Below are 21,248 nucleotides of genomic sequence, written 5' to 3' on the forward strand. Positions count from 1 at the left end.
GATAAAATTAAAATGTGATCAATCATGTCTCAAAATCCTGCGGGGATAGATTCCCACTGTCTCAGAGCACAAAGTCCTCTAAGTCCCTGACTGGCCTGCTCCGTCTCTCTGCCCCTCAGCTCTCTCTACATCATCTGCTTCCCTGCTGATGGCCTCCAGACTCTCCTCCCTCTGCCTGCCACACAGCAGCCACGCTCCTACCTTTGTATGTGCACCGAGTGGATAGTTTTCTCCTGTTCTCTTACCCGATGACCTTCTGCACTTTAGTCAAGCACCACCTCCTCCATTAGCCTCTCCCTGCCTCTCTTTTCTCAATATTCCTACACTGCAGATGAACTCACCTACTGTACAAATATCTAATCGTTTCTTTTACCAAGTGCCTGCCTTTGTCATGCACGGAACCCAGTCTTATCACTTGCATTCATTAGTGAATCTCTGGCAACTAGAAAAGAAGTTGCCCCAAATGTAGCAGATGCACGGGAAACAGTGAATGAACAAACCATCAAATGCTAGACAACGACTGGAGAATTAGAGGCTTACTGGGATCCGTTAGCAGGAAGAGAAGTCTGGTTGTAAAAAGGATGTGTGTGTCTCCGTGTGCGTGCGTTGGAGATGTTTGACAGCCATCTTCACTTGGAATCAACAGTTTATGAGCACTTGATCATTTGAATGTACATTCTTTGACTATAATTATCAGCCAGAGCCTACGCTTATCCATTCAAGCTCTCTGTCACTGGTCCAGCTGATACTCATCAATGGTCCTTCCATACTGGGTGTCCTGCTGAACAACAGATAGGCTGTGGTTCAGTCCATAGAGTAGGGTGACAAGCCCGGCCATGAAAAAAGAATCTAGAAGGATTTTAACATTATGGAAGGCTCCCATGTGCACACACCCCTCCCCGCTCACCACCTAATTAGGAATTAAATTTAGCTCAACAGGGATGAATACTTGGGTGTGTGGATATTGGTGAGGATGGCCCTCTCCAGAAACCCCAGAATTGGATGGGAGTGTTCGTTGGGGGACATCACTGTTACTTTTCATGAGGGAAAGCAATCGACTACAGGTTTCAAGGACAGCAACAAGAGTCACTAGAAGCACTTGCATGATGGCGCGTACACACAAACACACATGCGCGCATGCGTGCACACACATGCGGGTGCTGTCATCTCAGCACTGAAGAGGCCAAGACAGGAAAATCAAGAGTTCAACTTCATCTTTGCCTCTACAGAGAGCAGGAGGGCAGCCTGGGCTACATGAGAAAGCCTGTTCCAAATAAGGGAAGCAGAGACCAGTCTCGCTACCCAGAGAGGCCTGTGTGTGCTCTCGGGAGGCCCCGGGAAACCACTTGAAAGACAATTCTGACCTTGACACATGCTCTGTGCTGTAGACTCAAGAGACAGATCATGCTAGGCAACGGGCTCTGTCTCTGGTCTCCTCAGGAAACATCCCCTCCCTGAGGCTGAACCTGCAGAAGCTGAAGGAGGCCTTCCCTGGTGGCCCACGGGTGGCCAGCACCTGGGGTGGCAAATGCTGGGAAGCCGACTAAACACTTCAGCATCTCCTGCCCTCATCAAGGCCTATGACATGAGTGCTGGCTGGGCTTAGCTGTTGCAGTTGTCACACAGCAGAAGGCAAGACCTCTGAGACTGTCATTTATTTATTAGTTACTCTTCCCCAGCCAGCGAGTGCCTGCCTGGGCGGCTCTGCAGCACACATGATCCCACATCATCCTAACACCCTTTCTCCTTCGATCAGGCCAGCAGCTCTCCCCGCCTTCCTATGGCCCCACCGCAACATCCAGAATCCCCCGTCTCAGCCTTTTCCTTCCCAGTCAGTGCTTGCGGAAGGCCGCCAGGGGCTGCCAGGCTGAGTTATTCAGTGAGGAGGCGTGGGGTCTCATCCTCCAGAGAAGTTAAAGGTCTTTGGATGCACAGGTTTTCCAGAGTGACCACGAGCAGCACAGCCCTGCAAAGGAAGAAGGAGAGCAGGGGAAGTTCAGTGAGCGACATGAGGACAGAAGCAGGGGAGACGTCACCATGCAAATTAGAAATTGGCTTCTTGAGGCTGGAGAGATGGTTCGGCTGTTAAGAGCACTTTTGCTCTTGCAGAGGACCTGGGTCCAATTTCCAGCACCCATGTGGCGGCTCACAACGGTCTGCAACTCCAGTTCCTTGGACTCCAACTCCCTCCCACAGACATAAAAACACAGATGCACATTAAATAAATAAACTAAACTATAAATAAATAAACAAACAAATGACTCTTTAAGAGTCACCTCTTCTGGTACTCATATGGACCCACTACCAGACCTCTACTCTCCAGTTTGTCTAAACTGTCTCTCATCCTGCACTTTGATTCCAGAACTGCCCAGTTCCAGCTGTGCACAGGCAGCAAGAAGTGGTTTCTTCATACCTGACCGAAGCTTCTAGAGCAGCTAAGCGTTCCCTAACCAGGTATCTCCAGTGCCTGGATGCAGCCTTCTCAAGATGGAAACTGAGTTACACATCATGAACTCAGTCCCATGCTCCCCTCACAACCCTCACAGGTCAGCAGATTCAGTATAATTCCTACATCAATCGCCCACCAAGACACATTGAAAACTGTTTGGTCTAGAGCTCACAGTGGCAGATTGAAAAGCACTCGCTGATAGCCTGAGTTTGATCACTGAAATCCATGGTTGAAAGAAACGAACTGATTCATTCAAGTGTCCTCTGACCTTAGCACATATCTGTTCTCTCTCTCTCTCTCTCTCTCTCTCTCTCTCTCTCTCTCTCTCTCTCACACACACACACACACACACACACACACACATACACACAGGCACACACATACAAGCACACACACAGGCAGGCACACATACACATACAAACACACACACACATACATCTCAATTTTTTTTTTACTAAAAGTAATGTTCTCCAATAAATAATGGAGATTTTTTTTTGTCTATGAGAAAGAATAGGTTGCTTCAAAACAAAATCATACAAAAAAAAACAAAACAAAACTAGAAACAAGGGAGGTGATTTTCCACCTAAAATGCTACTCATACAAATAAGGATTCTCCTAGCCTCAGAGAGGAGAGGGGAGGCTTTGAAGGGGTCTCAGAAGAGGAGTCTTGCCAGAGGCAGAGACCACACTTAACAGGAGGATAGGGAGCCAAGTCAAGATGAAGGTTAAGTTCAGCCCAGTGCAGCCACCCATACTAGAAGATTTACACTGCTGACAGGATGTTTGCTGCACCCAATGGGAGATTTACACTGCTGACAGGATGTTTGCTGCACCCAATGGGAGATTTACACTGCTGACAGGATGTTTGCTGCACCCAATGGGAGATTTCCACTGCTGGTACAAAGCTTACTGAACCCCGTTCTCTCGGTGACCAAATAATGACAAGTATATAGAAAATATGTAGAATATAGGGGGGAAGACCCTTAGTAGTTCCAGAGAAAAATAAGTCATATAAGAAAGATGACTCTATCCCAGCCTTCTAGTAAGGCATCCGTGAGGAAAGCTATTTACATAGTCACAATAAATAAGAATGAATGCAGAGATAATAAAAACTGTGGCATGCATCCTGCAGTGGGTGGAGAAGTTATCCAATGTGCTCGATTCTGTTGTGCACAGACATGGCGGACGGTCTTCCGTGGTAGGAGGTGAATTGTTCTAAGACTTAGAAGACGAAACTTCGAAAGCAATACCAGTGAGTCACAGGGAGAACCCCAGTAGGTCTGGAAGGAGCAGCTGAGGTGAAGGGGATGGGGGAGTGTGAGGGCCAGGCTGGTTAGTGTTGGTTATGAGGCTTCCTGAGGTAACTTGTCTCTTTAAGCGTGAACTATTATTTTCATTTCCTTTTAGAGCAGCCGTGCTCAACATGTGGGTCGAGCCACCTTTGGGTGTTGAACAACCCTTTCAGTAAGGGTCTCGAATCAGATATCCTGCATATCAGACATTTAAAATATTACTCCTAACAGTAGCAGAGTTACAAACTTATGAAGTAGCAATGAAATAATTTTGTGGTGGGGGGGTCACCACAACATAAGGAACTGTCAAGGGCAGTAGCATTGGGAAGTTTGAGAAACACTGGTTTAGAGAGACAGGAAAGATATATGACAATTTCACAAACCCCAAAGACACAATGTCAACTTGCAGGATTGCCCGACTTAACAAAATCAAGAGAGAAGAAAAGAAGAGAAAAGAACATCCATCAAAATGTGAGTTTCAGAAGAACAGACCAGTGTCTTTTAGCATGATCCTGTCCTAACTATTGCAGACATTACTCACAGTTTATCTGAAGTTCAGATTCAATGAGCATCCTCCACTTTGTCCAGAACATCCACACCAAGGCACAGAGCCATGACCACAGCAGAGCCGGGACAAGGACATCCTAACACTTCCATAAAGCAGCAAGTTCCCATGGAAGGCAGTCAGGAAAAGCCTCGGCTTCTCTCATGGCAAGATTGGGGGTTAGGAAACAGAGTACGGTGCCTTCAAGATTCTAAGGAACAGTGGCATCCGTCCTGAAGTTTCCTATCCATCCAGTCACAAAAGAAGATTGAGAATGGTGTAAAGGCACTGGGCGTGCCAAGTTTAAAACTGGACATGCAGCAACCCACCCACCAAACCTTCAACCAAAGCATTTCCTGCCAACAAGATGTGCAGGGACAGATGGACAAAGGTGGAGGGAATGGCCAACCAATGACTGGCCCAAATTGAGACCCATCTCATGGGCAGGAACCAATCCCTGACACTATTGATGATACTGTTATGCTGTCAGACAGGAGTGTGGCATAACTGTCTTCTGAGAGGCTCCATCTAGCAGCTGATGGAAATACCTGAGACCCACAGCCAAACATCAGATGGAGCTCGGGGAGTCTTGTGGAAGAGTTGGAAAAGGATTAAGGGACCCAGAGAGGACAGGGAGTCCAGAGGAAGATCAACGGAGTCTATTAACCTGGACCAGGTTCCCAGAGACTGAACCATCAACCAAAGAGCTAGATGGACTGGACTTAGCCCCCAGCTCATATGTAGATATGAAACTCGATCTTCACGCAAGACCCCAACAACTGGAACCTGGGCTGTCCCTGAATTTGTTGCCTATCTCTGGATCCTGTCTCCCTGACTGGGCTGCTTTGTCTGGCCTCAGTGGGAGCAGATGTGCCTAGTCCTGCAAAGACTCGAGGTGCCAGGGTTGGGTAACACCCAGAAAAGACTCCCCCTTCTCAGAGGAGAGAGGGAGAATGGGGGTAGGAGCTATGGGAGGGGGAGGAGAAAGCGTGGGTATTGGAATTTTAAATGAATTAATAAGTTGATTCATGAAGAAAAACCTGGACATTCGTTCATTTCTTAGAGGATGAATCTAAGATCCACCCTATCTGAACTAAGACTTAGGACAGATTCCAGTAAATCAGAAGCCCAAGATAGGGAAAGGAAAATAAACTCTCAGAGTAACAGCCGTGCTGGAGCAGAGAGGAAGCAGGCGAGTCAGATGGGGAGAGTGGAAGGTTTCGGAATGGAAAACCCACGTGGCAGAGGACCAATAGAGAGCCCGCACGGAAAGCAATATAGAAGGATTTTCCAACTGTGTCAGAGAGCTCGGAGAGCACTATAAATGTGAACACAGAAAATTAATCAGGTGAAGAAAATGAGGCGATTATTAACAAAGTGTTTACAAGAGATTAAACAAACATTATCATAATGCGCTGCTCGGCAACGCAGAAAATAATACTTGATCGTGATAATGGCATAAACGCCAATGTAAACAAAACATTAAGTAGGGGCAAATAGAAAATTAAGAAAAAAAAACAAAAACAAAACAAGCTCCAGGCACGTGGCTGCGGCCACAAAGTCAAGAGCTGGCACTCTGTGACTCAGAGACCAGAGGCTAACCCACAAGAGCCTCCGTGTTCTCACACCGCTTTCCCACGCTGACTTCACTCCTTTCGGCTCCCCACCTCACCCACCTCGCTCCACAGAGAAGGCTCCTCTAATCTCACCCTCAGTTACACCACGTCATCCTCCTACCTCAGGGTTGTCGCACTGCTGTGTGTGACCTCCCGAAATATCCACAGGGCTCACTGGCCCAACCCCTCGCCAGGTCTTGGCTGAGACACCACCTTCTAGATTATCCCTCCCATTCCTCCCTTCTCTGACTCTCCCCACAGTACTCTTGGCTGGTGTGCGCTTACTCATAGCCATCTGCACTTAGCACCACAGCACCAGATCGAGACAGCGAAGCAATGCGGATCAGTTACCTTTCCGTTACTGTAACCAAATACCTATGTACTGAACGCTCAGATGGTAAGGAAGCACTCACTGGCTATGGGACCTTCGGGGACTGGGGTCTAGCAGGATGCCCTTAGATCCTTGAGTGCTTGCTCTTGATAGGGACACTGAGACAGCAGTCCCATTTGCACTCTCCTTTTCATCCTGAAAATGAGGTGAGTAGTTTTCGCAAACACACACACACACACACACACACACACACACACACACACACACACACAAAGATGCTGTCTTACCCCAGGCTCTAAGCAGCATGGTCAAGGAATCAGACTAGAACTTTTGAGTGAACCAGAGTGAAACTTTTTACTTCGTAAGTTCATCGTGGTCCCAGATATTTGTTACAGTGAGTGAACTAACTCAGACTTCCAGCGTCTAGAAGGGTTAGAATATTAAACTCTGTTGCTGAGGTCACCAAGCTTTGGTAGTTGGCTATATAGGCTGGTCACATGCAACTTAAGAAACAAGGAGATCTTCCCTACATCTGAAAAAAGACACAAAGGCCATCACCGTCTACAGATGTGCTCAGAAGACAGTAGGCGTCCTGAAGGAATGGGAGCTCTTTGTATGATGACTTGGAATGCAAGGCTGTACTGCTGAGGGCTACCCTTACCCACTGAGCCACCTTAATTGTCTCATCCGAATCGAGTGGGATGTGCAGAGGAGACTCCAGCATGTGGATGAACAGACCTAGACAGAATCCATAGAAATAGCCCCATAACACTGGATATGGTAGCCCAAACCTATACTCCCGGCTCTCAGGAGGCTGAGGAAGAAGGGTTACTATGAGCTGAAAACCAGCGTGCGCTACATACTCCAAGCAGGAGTACTTAGTGGGGGTTGGGAGAAGGAGGGATAAGGAAAAAGAAAGGGGAAAATAGCTCCATACAAGTATGGACAACGGATTTTCAAGGGTTTTAGATGAACAGTTGAATGGTGGAGAACGGTTTAGATGGTGTAGGCAGAATGGGTAAGTAACCATTGCGTTAAAGGTGGATTTTCACGTATGCTTCTCACATGCATAAAGACAAGTTCAAGCAGTGCATAGATTTCAATCACAATATTTAAACCATGAAACTCTTAGACTACAGGAGAAACGCATGAGGACAGCTGTATGAAGAGTTCCTGAACATCACATCAAAGATATGGACTGACCGGGGTGGCACATACCTTTAGCCCCAGTACTCAGGAGGCAGAAGGAGGCGGATCTCTACATGTCCGTCCGAGGCCAACCTGGTCTACACAGTGAATCCAGTCCAATTGGGGGTATATAGTAAGTCCCTGCCTCACTATAAATCAGTGAGTAAGATTAAATAAGTACACGAATCCCTTTAAAAATTATTTCAAAAAGAATCACAATTCCTCAAGAGTATGTTGATGAATTTGACTTCATCGATATTTAAAATTATCCAATTATCTAATCCTCTTAAGGAGTTGAAAACAAAAGCCACTGACTGTAAGAAAATATTTGCAAACCACATGGTTGATAAAATATTCATTTCCAGACTATCTGAAGAACTAGATAAACTCAGTAGTTTAAACAAAACATTTAAGAATTGAGAAAAAGAATATATCACTGGAGGGACTACACAGAGTGCCAATCAACACAGGAGGGTGCTCACTGCGTCAAAGAAACGCAAATTAAAGGCCAGAAGAGCCATCACCACATTCCTAGCAGAATAGCTACAATTACTTACATATGTCAATTATATATATAGTTTACATGCATAATTTATAGTTTATGTCTATATACTACACACACACACACACACACACACACACACACACACACATACATTTTACATACTGACACAGATCAACACAGCTCTTCCAGTCTCAGTCTCTGGTAACCTCCAGTGCAGTCTACTGTTTCCCAACTATCAACTACAGGAGACAAAGCCAAGAGGAATGCAGACAGGCAGATCAACCTTTCTCTTTGTTTCTGAATAAACCTACTTGCCAAGCCTCTCCCTTCGAGGACTTCCTGACCACCATGAATATTTTATGAAGGATGTTCCAGGAAAGAGATACTGCTTTACACACACACACACACACACACACACACACACACACACACACACACACACAGAGAGAGAGAGAGACAGAGACAGAGAGACAGAGAGGCAGAGACAGACAGACAGACAGAGACAGACAGACAGAGACAGACAGAGACAGAGAGAGACAGAGAGAAAGATCCAAGTCATCTGAGAGACGTCTTCTGGGACTGGCCAAGAGAATTTTAACCTGACACAAGGAAATGAAGTGAAGGAGAGAGAGAGAGGGAGGGAGGGAGGGAGGGAGGGAGAGAGAGAGGGAGAGAGAGAGAGAGAGAGAGAGAGAGAGAGAGAGAGAGAGAGAGAGAGGGATCCAAGTCACCTGAGAAAGGTCTTCTGGTACTGGCCAAGAGAATTTTAGCTTGACCCAAGGAAATGAAGTGAAGACTATATATCCATGGTTTCTGTCAAATGATGAGAAGCTCCCCTCCCTCCCCCTGCATGCCCCATGCCTATTTTTCAGACTATCATGAATGCTGTCCACTCTAGAGAACTCTTGGAGAAAGTGTCTTCAACTCAGCAGAGCAGTACCCCAAAGGTTTTTTTCCATTCCAGGCTGCAGAGCCCACACAATGGCCTTTCCATCCATGGGCCCTGGCAAGTGCAAGCCTGGAACTGTATCCCTGGGTTACTGTAACAGTCCCGTCTGCTGGTGCCAGGGGAGTGTGACAAGAAAGGAGGCCCCAGCTCAGCCAATCCACGAATACATCATCCACAATAAATTTGTAAACAACCTCAAAATCACCCCCACAGTCAGATTGCTTGCTATTTTCACCAGTGTTGGTGGTAAAATTCACCTCCTGACCCCTGGACCACCCAACCACCTCTCTCCAAAGCTGGCCACACACAGCTACCACATCCACAGACCTCTAGCCTTTCTCATTGCTGTCTTACTCCCAAAGGGAACTGAAAATCAACAGTTGCTGTTTTAAAGCCTTTAGCTTGGATGTATGAGTTACACAGCATAAGCTGACAGATACATTGCCCAGTCTAGGAGCTGCCTTTCCTGCAGAGTCATCATTACAGATGAGATTTTTTTTATGTCCTCCTGTTGGTTTGTTTTGAAAGGGTTTCAAGGGGTTGGGGATTTAGCTCAGTGGTAGAGCACTTGCCTAGCAAGCGCAAGGCCCTGGGCTCAGTCCCCAGCTCTGAAAAAAAGAAAAGAAGAAAAAAAAAAAGAAAGGGTTTCAAGGCTGAGAAGAGAGCTCAGTCAGTGAAGTGACTTGCGAGTGTGAAGACCTGAAGTCAACCCTCAGAACTCGTATTTGGAAAATAAGGCCAAGCCTAATGATGTGGGCTTATAATCCCAGTCCTGAGAAAACAGAGACGAGATACAGGAGATGGCTGGCCTCACTGGCCTAGCTGTCTAGACTACTTGGCAAGCTCCAGGCCAATGAGAAATCTTATCTCAAAAAACAAAATGGACAACCTCCCAAAGGAATGGCATGGGGTTGTCTGCTGGCCTCCACATATGCACACACAATGAGAGAGAGAGAGAGAGAGAGAGAGAGAGAGAGAGAGAGAGAGAGAGAGAGAGAGAGAGAGAGAACAAAGCCATTGTCAGAAGCAGCCAACAGCTCCCTGACATAGCAGTGCCCCAGGGGTCAGAGTGACCACAAGCAACTTCAAACTGCCACTGTGGGAGCATTTTATCATTTTAAAACCACACCAGATTCAGAATGAAGCTTTGGGATGGAGAGTACTATATTGTATTGAGAAGCCTTTCTACTGCGGAGCCCAGATTATGTGGTAACCCTACTCATCTGCATCAGAACACCCCGCCCTTCAGTATGAAATACGGCAAGAAGAAGGTCTCTTGTTTTATTTATTTTGGAGAGATGTAGTAAAGCTGGAAATGGAACCCAGTGGTTCACCCAGCACACAATCTACCACCGAGCCTTATAGTTCCCCCATTTTTAAGTTCAAAAGAGATTAAAAGGCATAGGAAATCACCCAAGGTCCCAATGTCACCAAGGGAGAGGCCAGGACAGAACTAAGCCAGCAGATTCAGGGACTTGTGCAATTTCCACTATGCCTCACACAGCACCTAGGTAGGGTCATTTCTTCGAAGTCTAAGCTGGTGCATTACCTCTTAGTCAAGAGAATGTGTGAATGAGCCATTTGGACTCCAAGACCCACCTCTGTTACGTATCAGCTGTCCGTAGGCAGCCGTGGAGGCTTGGTACACTTAAGCCATCTCTCAGCTCCTCAATTCTTTTTCTCAACTGTATACCAAAGTAAAGCAGAGAGTATGGATCAGATCCCTCCAGGCACCTGTGGCATGGATGAAATCTATCTCTCCCACAGACTGACCAGCCTGGACCTTCGATAGCCACTAATGGTCTTAGAAAGAGGCACAGACTGACTCAAGCTCATTAATAACAGAACCACTATTGGGGTGAGTCCAGAAGTGCCAGCCTGCCTGCCCGGGGCTCACCCTTGTGGGTGATGGGCTAGGAGGGGCTTGCTATGAAGGTCTCCGGGTCACTCTGATAGGTAAAGAGTTACCAAGCCAGCTTTTCTGTCCCTCAGGCATCTTCAGGAACCACTCTGCCTGCCTGTCTGCCTCTTCCTTCGCTCAGGAAAGGAGAGTTAGCCTTTTTCCCTCCTCCTCTCCCCTCTCTCCAAATCTTCCTACCCAGCAGAAGTCACAGCTACACAGGGGACTGTTGTGTAAGAGGAGAGACACAAGAGTCAGGGCGGCACTGCTAACCGAGTGAGCTTTTCCTGAAAGCTGGAACTGGGGATCAGAAGTCACTGAGGACACCACTGTCCTCTGTGCCAACCCACAGTGCGCAAGCCCCGGTGCAGGAATCTGCTGACAGTGGCTTCTGCTTGGGAACAAAGCTGCGTTTCACAGGTACAGGGAGGGGATGGTCGCCGCAGTCTTGGTCCTCTGCCCTGTGCAGCAGAGGTACTGCAAGGCCCACCTGCATTGCCAAAGAGCAAACTCCACCTCCGCCCTCCTCCTGAGCATCCCAGGATCTGCTGCAGGAGCCCCAAGCAGAAGCCTGCAGCAGCTGGGAGCTTCTCCAGGACACTGCCTAGTCTGGCCAAGGGAAAAGAGGTTTGGAGGAGAAAAAAGAGAGGAAGATAGCCCTTGGTTGGAGTCGGGGGGAGAGAGGTGGAACCCATAATTGGTGCCCAGCTGGGGGTGGAGGTGTGGGGGGGTGAGCATGGCTTCTGGGTATCCCTGGTGGGATTCACCTCAAACGGGGAACTCCCGGTTCCAGTGACTCCAACTGTACACAGTAGCCTCACATGAAGGACTGGGATGATCTATGGGGCTTCTGGAGAGGTGGGTAGTGGACACAGGGATGAGGGACACTCTCAAGGTGGATCCAAGCTCGTGATGGGGGAAGACAGGACACAGTGGCGGGGCTGTTTCATTGTAGATGGGACTCCCCTGGAACTGTCGAGGTGATGGAATTTCTAGCGTATCAGCAGGGAAAGGGGCTTCACCTGAGAGCTGGGAGTCTGAGACTGTTGTCAGAGCACTGGAGTTAACATGATGTGGGCTGCCAGGCTGCCCATCAGTGCCGTTCGCTAACTGTGCTGTAGGAGAGCATGCGGGAGGTGGCGCAGATGCTGGCCCACAGGGAGGCTGTGTGAGGACCAGGGGTGGGGGCAGAGGCAGAAGAGGCAGTGACGGAGGCTACGGTTGTCTCACTGTGGACTACTCTGAGGGGTAGGAGACGACCCCTTTCACAAGGGCTCCGGCTGTAGCTCAAGAGCATGTCATGGGGCCCTGGGTTTAAGCTTCATCACTCCCAATAACTACACACCCTGAACAGACAAGTGGATGGATGAATGGCGTCTGGCAGGGTGCTGCTAATGAAAGGTAATGCTGTGTCATCTTGGGCAACTGGGTCTGCCTCTTCCAGGACAATCATGATGTTGCCTGCCCTGCTGGTTCTCATAGATTGTTATGGTAGCCCGCCATTAAAAAAAAAATTACACAAGAAGCACCATTCAATGTAAAGGTGTGACGTTGTCACCACCGAAATTTCTCTAGCTGTTGGTAGATTCTAGAGTCTCATACCCGTCTCCTGAAAAGTTTTTTAAATCCCGTACCTAGACACCACTCTGGGTCAATTATGTAAGTCCAGCTTGGTAGACAGCAAAAGGGCAGAAAGGGAGAGCCTGGTGCTCAGTGAGGGTGGAGAGCCATTTTCTGGGGCCTTCCCAATCTACCAGTGTCTTGATGTGAGGCAGGCACGTGTATCTAGCTGGCAGCACCTCAGACCTCTCCCAGAGCTGCTCTGTCCCCCGTGACTTCCATCTGTTGACTCACCCAAATTCCCATCGCAGACACTTAGGGGTATGATTCCTCAGAACAGAGTCGTCAGAGACTTTTTCTTGTCATTGTTCTCTGAAAAATACTAACAAGTATGATCTACATTTAAAGAACGGTGTAGGGGTGCCTGAGTGTCCGTGGGTGTTGGCATCTGTGCCTCTTTGATCCCAAGAGAACACATTCAGCGGGTAATAGGAGCAGGGGAGCTGTATCTCAGGGAAGGTCTTCAGAACCTCGCCTGCTGGGTGGAAAACCATACCCTCCAGTGCCACCTACAGCTGTGTGCTCTGGGGGCAGAGTTACTCCTGCTCCTCCTCCTCGAACAGAGCGACAGACCGCCCAGGCAAAGAATGAGGGAAGATTCCGACAGAAGGGAGTGCGAATGAGCTGTGGTAGCCGATCCAAGAGCACCTCTAAGCCCTCGTTTGGTGTCTGTCTGCCTCAATTTCCCAAGTAGTTCTAGCATTCTGTCAATAGCTTGTTTGAGGATGCTTGTGTCACACTTTCCCTGATGCTCTGCTTCATTCACTGGAGTATGTAAACACACAGGTACACACACACACACACACACACACACACACACACCACCACCACCATCATCACCATCACCACCACCACCATCATCACCACCACCACCACCACCATCATCACCACCACCACCACCACCACCATCATCAACACCACCACCACCACCATCATCACCATCACCACCACCACCACCACCACCATCATCATCATCATCATCAAATACCACAATGGAAAGATGGAAAAGAGATAAAAGCCTACGAACTCCTATTGACAACTGTGTTCCTGAGAAACACGGATGTGGTCCTGCCAGGCATCCCTGAGGCTGTTCAGTTCAGTTCTTCCAACTCGCAGGGGTGACATTAGCTTAGTACTTGAACGAGGGACTACAGTGGCTGACTATCTAGGTCAAAGTCCCACCACCTTTCTTCCCAGTATGAAATGGGTGAATGGTGGGCAACTGGGCAGATAAGATGGGGTACACAAGGAACACAGCACGTGTTTGCTTATTCCAGATGGGGAAAGCCGGGGCCTAGAAAATGACTTCATCTGCCCAAATACTTGACCCCGGAGAGCCTAAGGAGAGAGTCTTATGTGGGAGAAAATATCCATACTGAGTGTCCTGACTCAGCATGTTTGTCCCACTGTCACCGAGAGCTTCCACAGGATGAGTTGTTTTTATTTAATTTGTACTGTAATTTTAAAGATATTTTTAAAAGTATTTAATTATGGGTGGGTGTATCAGTCCACGTGTGGGTATGTGCACATGCATGCGGGTGCCTGCAGAGGGTAAAGGTCTCAGATTCCCTGGACCCGGAGTTACAGATGCTTGTGAGTGGCCCAGTCTGGGTACTGGAAACCAAACATGGGTCCTCTGGAAGAGCAAGTGCTTTTAACTGCTGGGACATCTCTCCAGCCCCTCTAGTGTATTTTTTTTTGATAAAATAATTTTTCTTTTTCTAAATTTCCTTATTTTTTATGATGTGTCTCGATTTGCCCAGGCTAGTCCTGAGTTCACGATGTAGTCAAAGATGACTTTGAACTCCTGATCCTCCTGCCTCTACCTGCTAGGTGCTGAGATTGCAGGTGTTGTACCCACCATATCTGGATTAAGATGCCTTTTAAATGATATGATATATGACTGCTGCAGTGAAACAAATGCAGGGGTGGCTGGGCTAGATGAAAATCTCCGTGTCTACCTCAGTGTCTTGGTTGTGGGACTCTGGAGCTATTTACTGTTTGGATTGGATTGCTTCTTGTAATGAATAGAGTCAAAATTCAAAATGTTTGGTTTGGCAACACGATCCAAGTAAAGCAGCAATTTAGAAGCCTACTGTGCTGGTTACTCTTAATTGTCAACTCGACACACTCTGAAACTACCTTGGAAGAGGGTCTTAATAAGGAATTATCTGGATGAGGTTAGCCAATAGATACGTCTATGGGAGAACGTCTTGATGGTTAATTGATGTAGAAAGACTCAGCCCATTGTGGGCAACACCATTCCCTAGGCAAGGGAATCCTGAAGAGTATAAGGGAGGAAAAGGCTAGCTGAGCAGTAGGCATGCTTCCATTCATTTCTCTCTGCCCTTGGCTGGGCAAGGATGCGACCAGCTGTCTTAAGTAGTTGCTGCCTTGATTTCCCTGCAATAATGGACTATAACATGGAATCATGAGCTAAAATAACACTTTTCTCCCCTACGTTGCTTTTGTTGGGGTATTTTAACTTAGCACCAGAAATGAAATTAGGTCACCCACCCAAGTTTTCTACACTGCGAGGTCCTACCCTTGCAAGCTGAAAGGGCAACAGGAGCCAAGAATGATGAATGAATATCAAAGAATGGCAGGACAGGGTAGAACGGGGTCCAACCTGAAGCTTCCTAAGCGAAGCTGGGTTCTACCCTAGAGCCACTGCATGCCACACAACACAATGCCTGTGGAGTACTCTTCTATGAATAGAGAACAAGTTCTGACTTTAAGGATACCAGTGCATTGTACCGATCTCTCTCCCCAACCCCTGCTGTGGGCTCCTTTCCAAAAGCCAAGATGCTGCTTAGCATCTGGCTGGTTTGCATCCCCTGCTTCTCCTTAATATAGAAAAGCCTTTCCATGCCCAACATTTTTCCAATCACAATGCCAAGGTGTGTGACACAGCCAAAAAGCAATGAGTGTTTATTTTGCAGCATCGAAATAGAAAGAATGGTCTGGAAAGACTTAATAGCTAAGATAGACCTCTTCTGAGAGAAGCAAAAAGGAAATAAAGAAGAGATGAGGGAGTGGATGGGAAGAAGGGGTGGGATGGAGGGATGGAGCACGTCTCTCTTCAAACTGTCTCGTATAACCTGCTCAACATATTTTTCAATGGTATGTTCTATGCTCTTTGTCTATAAAATAAGAAGCTGGCATAGGGTATATAAGCTGTGGAATACAAATCGCACTCTGTGAAGTTGTGATTGCAGCAAGCTCATCTCTTTTTCTCCAGTGACAACTGCTTAGCAACCATGCCCTACTGGGTGTGCAAAGAGGCAGCTGTGCCTCCAGTGAAGGTGCTCGAGCATCCACAGAATTTTCAAGCAGGAACCCAGTCATCGACTCCGACCATTTCACATCACAGGTCAAGACCACAGGCCAGAGGATAAGGCTCATGTCCATGGCCAGTACTTTCTAGATGAACAGCAAGTGACTTCCTGAAGGTAACACAGTGGGGAGATCCAAGATGACATTTGATTCCCATCTGACCTGACTATTTCTGGATTTAAGGATCAGAGTAACTAAATATCAGAAACTCTTTCAAGGTTCGGGGAATTCAGAAAAGGAGCAATTACCACAGCACCAACAGGCAAGAGTAGCTGGTCCTCTCTCCTTTTGCCTTAGCATGGAAGGCAAACTGTAGCAGACACCTTTAAGAGGACTGACCAGCAGCTAAAAAGTGGACCATGTGAAAACTTATGGTTAGTGTTCCCGTGGCCCAAAGGCAATAGAGCAAAGGGCCTTCCATTCTCCATAAGTTTCTCGATAGGCTGCTTGGGGTATACTTTTCCACGAGTTGCGAATACAATTTCCTCCAAGACAAAAGGAGGGTGGGGACACTGCAGTACAAACTGACTTGGCAAAACACCAGATAAAAGAATTAAGAAGTGTTTAATTGCTACAGGGCTTCTCAGGGCATGTCACTTGTGTTTACATGCAATGTGTGCCTCCCCGAGGCACTGTCTCGGAAGCCAGTGCCTGGAGGTGCTATTCACATGGGATGCCATGTAGGATGGCACGTTCTGCACAGCCAGGTAACTCTGAGATGAGCTGCTCTGGCTCACTTGATTGGCTGAGCATCCGTCTAAGGAAAGGACCAAACAGGAGAAAAGAAATTTAAGGTACGGCAGGTGGGGTGTGACTGGGACATGGGGGAAACAGCAAAGACCAGGAATTTCAGACAAGAACTACACCAAGGAGCTAGCACTTGAGTCTATTCTCCCGTGAGTCTTCAGAAGATGCATGGCACCATTAGAAAACTGTAGAGTGGAGCGGAGGACCCTAAGACTTTGACATTCACAGTCTCCCCTCCCCTTCTCTCTTCCCCCCTTCCCATCCATTCTCCCTCTTCCTCAGTCTCTCCCCATTCTTGCTGTCCCGCAGCACCTGTATTGAGCCTAAAACCTCCTTCATGAGGTTTGAGTGGTTTAAAAATGAGCTACAACCCCAACCCTCATGATACTTTTGGCACGGGGCCTCTAAAGAGCCCTGGCTGGCCTTAAACTCATTCTGTAGCCCAGATTGGCTTTAAACTCATTCTGTAACCCAGGCGGGCCTTGAACTTTTGATCTTTCTACTTCAGACTCTTGAGTACCTGTGATTGTTGGCTTGTGCCTTGTGCATGACTCAAAGTCTCTTCCTTCCTGACTGTTTCATGTAAGTTTGTCTTTCTATGTGTCACTGAGCTCAGCTGACTTACTTGCAAATTAAAGACAGTCCTGGCGGCTGTATATAGAGCAGATGCTTTATCTGCGAACCAAGTCATAGTTTCCACTGACTTGTAATCCCGGCGAAGAATGCTGACCTCACACACATCATTAAAGGCACATTCATGAACCTGCTGTTGCAGCAGGAAGCACCTTACCTGTGCCCTCAATCAACACAGTTACTCTACCCAGCAAGAGCAGCCAGATGTCAGGTACGGAGTGCACTGATCATGTGACCTGTCTACACTCAGCTAATCCCCAGTCCTATGGGAAGTGTGACCTCAGCAGCTTGTCATTCACATTCTTCCTCAGGAACTTATCTGAGTCTGTGGCATTTTTCAGTACGGAAGCAGTTTTCTCTAAAAGGATGTTAAAGCCTCACATAAGGCATTCATGTTAGAACCAAGTGTTCGATGACTGTGCACGAAAGCATGAAAATATATGAAGTAATAAGAGAGAGAGAGAGAGTAACTACATGTTACCGACGAATGTTTGCTGCATGCCAAGCTTCCTGTGTGCCAGACATGACCAGTTAACAAGACCTCCCATAATTCTACATAAGACTTCTATCAGTCACTCAGTTTCACAGAAGAGGAAAAACTCTTCCTAAACTCCTCCTAACTCTCCCAACATCACACAGTTCACAGAATGCAGCTGGCAGTGTCCAGCCCTAACTTGTTCCAAGGTATGCACACTTCATCCTCTGCCTTCACTGTCAAAGGCATTTGTGTCAGGATGGCATTCTCACCCAGCATGTCCCCGGTGGTGAGAAACGGCATGCTGCACATCTGCAAAGGTGTCACCTTGGGAGTCTGAATTCTGAGTCCCCATTCTAAAGCACACATGCCCCCTTGTTTCTCCACTGGGAGAAAAGACTCTCGGATCTGTATGGCTACAGCTGGCATTTCCTTTGGTTGCAGTGGAGGGAGGTATTAGGGTTGTGAATATGGTAGTCACTTCTACTTCCTAGTTCTAATGACTGAATGTTTTTAGGTCAATTTTTAAATTTTTAAATTTTTTTATGGCCCGCTTCCAGTAAAACTTAGTTCCAATAAGAAAATAGTTCTATTCTACACCAACAACTTTTCACACACACACACACACACACAGACACACACACACATACATGTTGTCCTAGTCCATTTTCTGTTACCGTGATAAACACCACAACCAAAAGCAACTTGAGGAGGAAAGGATTTATTTCAGCTTACAGTCCATTATGAGGGGAATTGTGGCAGGAACTGAAGGTAGGAACCTGAAGGCAGGAACTGAATCACAAGGCATGAAGGAGTGCTGCTTACAGGCTTGATCTCATGGCTCAGTCAGCCTGCTTTCTTACAACCACTTGTCCAGGGATGGTACTGCTCCTAGGGAACTGGCCCCTCCCACATCAACTGTCAATCAAGGCTTGCCTACAGGCCAATCTGACGAGGCAACTTCTCAGTTGAGGTTCCATCTCCCCAGACTCTAGCTTCTGTCAGGTTGACAGAAATTAGCCAACACATACCTACTGGGGAAACTGAGGCACATACATACTGAATGATGGCTCAGGGTGGATTTTATTTTATATCAGCCTGGTCTAACTTCTGCCCTTCTACAGGAGGTAGATATTTTCCTGACTTTCAGGAACAAAAGATGTCCCTGAGGAAAGATGACTTTGATGTGTCAGTTCCTCTCAGAATTTTAAGGCTTTAATGCTGACTGACTCTGGCCTCAACTGTCCTTTTCAATTCCAGGCCTGAATCATTTTAGTAAAATTATAGATAAAGCAAGAAAATGAGGAGAGCCTTTGCCTCCCTCTTGAGGTGCTTATGCTGGGACAGTTACAACCCTGCAGCCATTTAATGTCTGAGCAACAAATTTCAAACCAGGAGGGTTCACCAGAAAGCTTGTATTAGTCACATTCGTGAGAATAGTCCAAAGAAGGAATAAAATCATTTCGGCTCACAGTTTCAGAAGCCTCAGACTGTGGGTGCTTGGCCTCCTGCACTTGGATAGAAAGGATTGGATGGCCCAGAAATGGTTTTACCTTGTGATGCACAGGAAGCAAACAGAAAAAAAGGGACTGGGGCTGCGATATACCTTGTAGCACAGAACACTGAACACTGTAGCAGCACAGATAGATACACTTTCAAACACATCCCCCAAGTGACTTACTTCCTCCAGCCTTCCTGAGCTCCACCTCCTCAAGTTCACCCCACCTGCCGAGGACGAAGCATGCACTATAAAGGCCTATAGGGACATCTCATATTCAAAAACAGGACATAGTGAAAGGCAACTGCAGACATCCTAGGCAGAGAGGCAAGTGAGCAGCCAGGGGTTAGCATGACGTCACACAGAGAACAGTGTAGGTGGGTACCAAGTGCCAACCTTCATCTCAGAAATCTACACACTCTCACTTCTGAGTCCCTGTTCTTAATCCATGTCTGTCTTGAGCAGCGGGAATGGAATGGTGGGTTCTTACACCCTGACTTCCTGCAAATGGAAAGCAACTCTCAAAGATGAAATGACCAAGCACTGTCTTGGTTTTTTTTTTTTTTTTTGGTTTTGGTTTTTGTTTTTTACCTGCCCTATAGCTTTGGAGTGTGTGTGTGTGTGTGTGTGTGTGTGTGTGTGTGTGTGTGTGTACGTGTGTATGTGTATATGTATATATGTGTGCGTGTGTATGTGTGTGTGTGTGTATATGTGGGTATATGTGTGTGTATGTGTGTGTGTGTATGTGTGTGTGAGAGTCTGTGTGTATATGAGAGTCTGTGTGTGTGAGTGTCTGTGTGTGTCTGTGTGTGTGTACGTGTGTATGTGTATATGTATATATGTGTGCGTGTGTATGTGTGTGTATGTGTGTATGTGTGTATGTGTGCATGTGTATGTGTGTATATGTGTGTGTCTGTGTGTGTGTCTGTGTGTGTGTGAGTCTGTGTGTGTGAATCTGTGTATGTGTGTGTATGTGTGTGAGTGTGTGTGTGTTTGTGCGTGTATATGTGTGTATGTGTGTATGTGTGCATGTGTATGTGAGTGTATGTGTGTGTGAGAGACTCTGTGTGTGTGTGTGTGTGTGTGTGTGTGTGTGTGTGTGTGTACAGACCAGATGTCAGTGCCAAGTATCTTTCTCAGTCACTCTTCACTTCAGTTTTTGAGACAGGGTCTCTCCATGAGCCTGGAGCTCTTTAATTCGCCCAGGACAGTGTGCCTACAAGCCCTGGGGATGCTCTTGTCTCTGCCCCTAGCTCTGGGATTACAGCATCCACTCCTGCATTAGGTATTTTCTAATGTGGATGCTGAGGACTGAATTCAGATTCTCGTACTTCAGTAACAGACATTTCACCAATTGGGCCACCTCCCCAGACAGCCCCTGGGGTTTTGTTCATCTGTGTTGTTGTTGTTTTGTTTTGTTTTGTTTTGTTTTGTTTGCTTTAGTTTTTGAGACCGGGTCTTTCATAGTGAAGGCTGAACTTAAATTCATATGAGGATGCCTTTGTCCCTGACCCTCCTGCCTCTGCTCCCCAAGTGCTGGGACTGGACGCTCACAGGACACCCAGCTCTTACAGCTTGCATCTAATGCTCTCGGGACAGCACTGGGAAGTAGTGAAAACTTTGAAGACGTCATTGAAGTCGCAGCTCCTCCCAGGTAGCTAGTAAGCTGAACACTGGACCTACGAAGTCAGACGTCTTGTCTTTCAAAAGAAAGACACCAAAACTCCAGACCTGTGTGTAAAGTGCCATTTCTTGAAGTTATGTCGCAGCTGGACCATAAAGAAAAGGCCACACAGTAGGAGCACTCATAAGGAGTAGACACCCCACAGTGGCTCTTTGGAACGTCTGCAGTCCCCTAACATCAAGTACCAGAAGGATACGTGTGGGGGAAGTAAATGAATGCGTGAGTGGATAAATTTAACAGACACCGCATTCAGGGCAATGTGCTGGTCTCCTACTGGTCCACAAAGGTGGGCTCGTAGGTAAACAGACTCTGTCATGAAGCACAGACAGCAGGCTTCGGTGGCCAACACAAACTATCTTCTCTGGGTTTCCAGACTTTTTTCTTTACAGTAAAGAAAAAAGTAAAGCCAAATTACCTTAAAGCAGCTCAGAGCCGCTCTGATTTATAGTTCAGCCACCATGGCTTCTGGAAGCTTTGTTTT

The 21,248-nt window shown here is 47.1% G+C and overlaps 1 protein-coding gene across 1 annotated transcript in view; it reads right to left on the bottom strand.

The window, feature by feature from the left end:
* Nucleotides 1-1,639: 1,639 nt before the first annotated feature.
* Kcna6 (potassium voltage-gated channel subfamily A member 6) overlaps nucleotides 1,640-21,248 on the bottom strand; it is a 33,258-nt gene continuing 13,649 nt past the window's right edge. The window contains exon 2 of the mRNA NM_023954.2: nucleotides 1,640-1,966. The gene's annotated coding sequence lies outside the window, so the exon portion shown is untranslated. The remainder of the gene's footprint in view (nucleotides 1,967-21,248) is intronic.

Source organism: Rattus norvegicus, chromosome 4 (genome assembly GCF_021556685.1).
Source record: "Rattus norvegicus strain SHRSP/BbbUtx chromosome 4, alternate assembly SHRSP_T2T, whole genome shotgun sequence".
Classification (NCBI taxonomy): domain Eukaryota; kingdom Metazoa; phylum Chordata; class Mammalia; order Rodentia; family Muridae; genus Rattus; species Rattus norvegicus.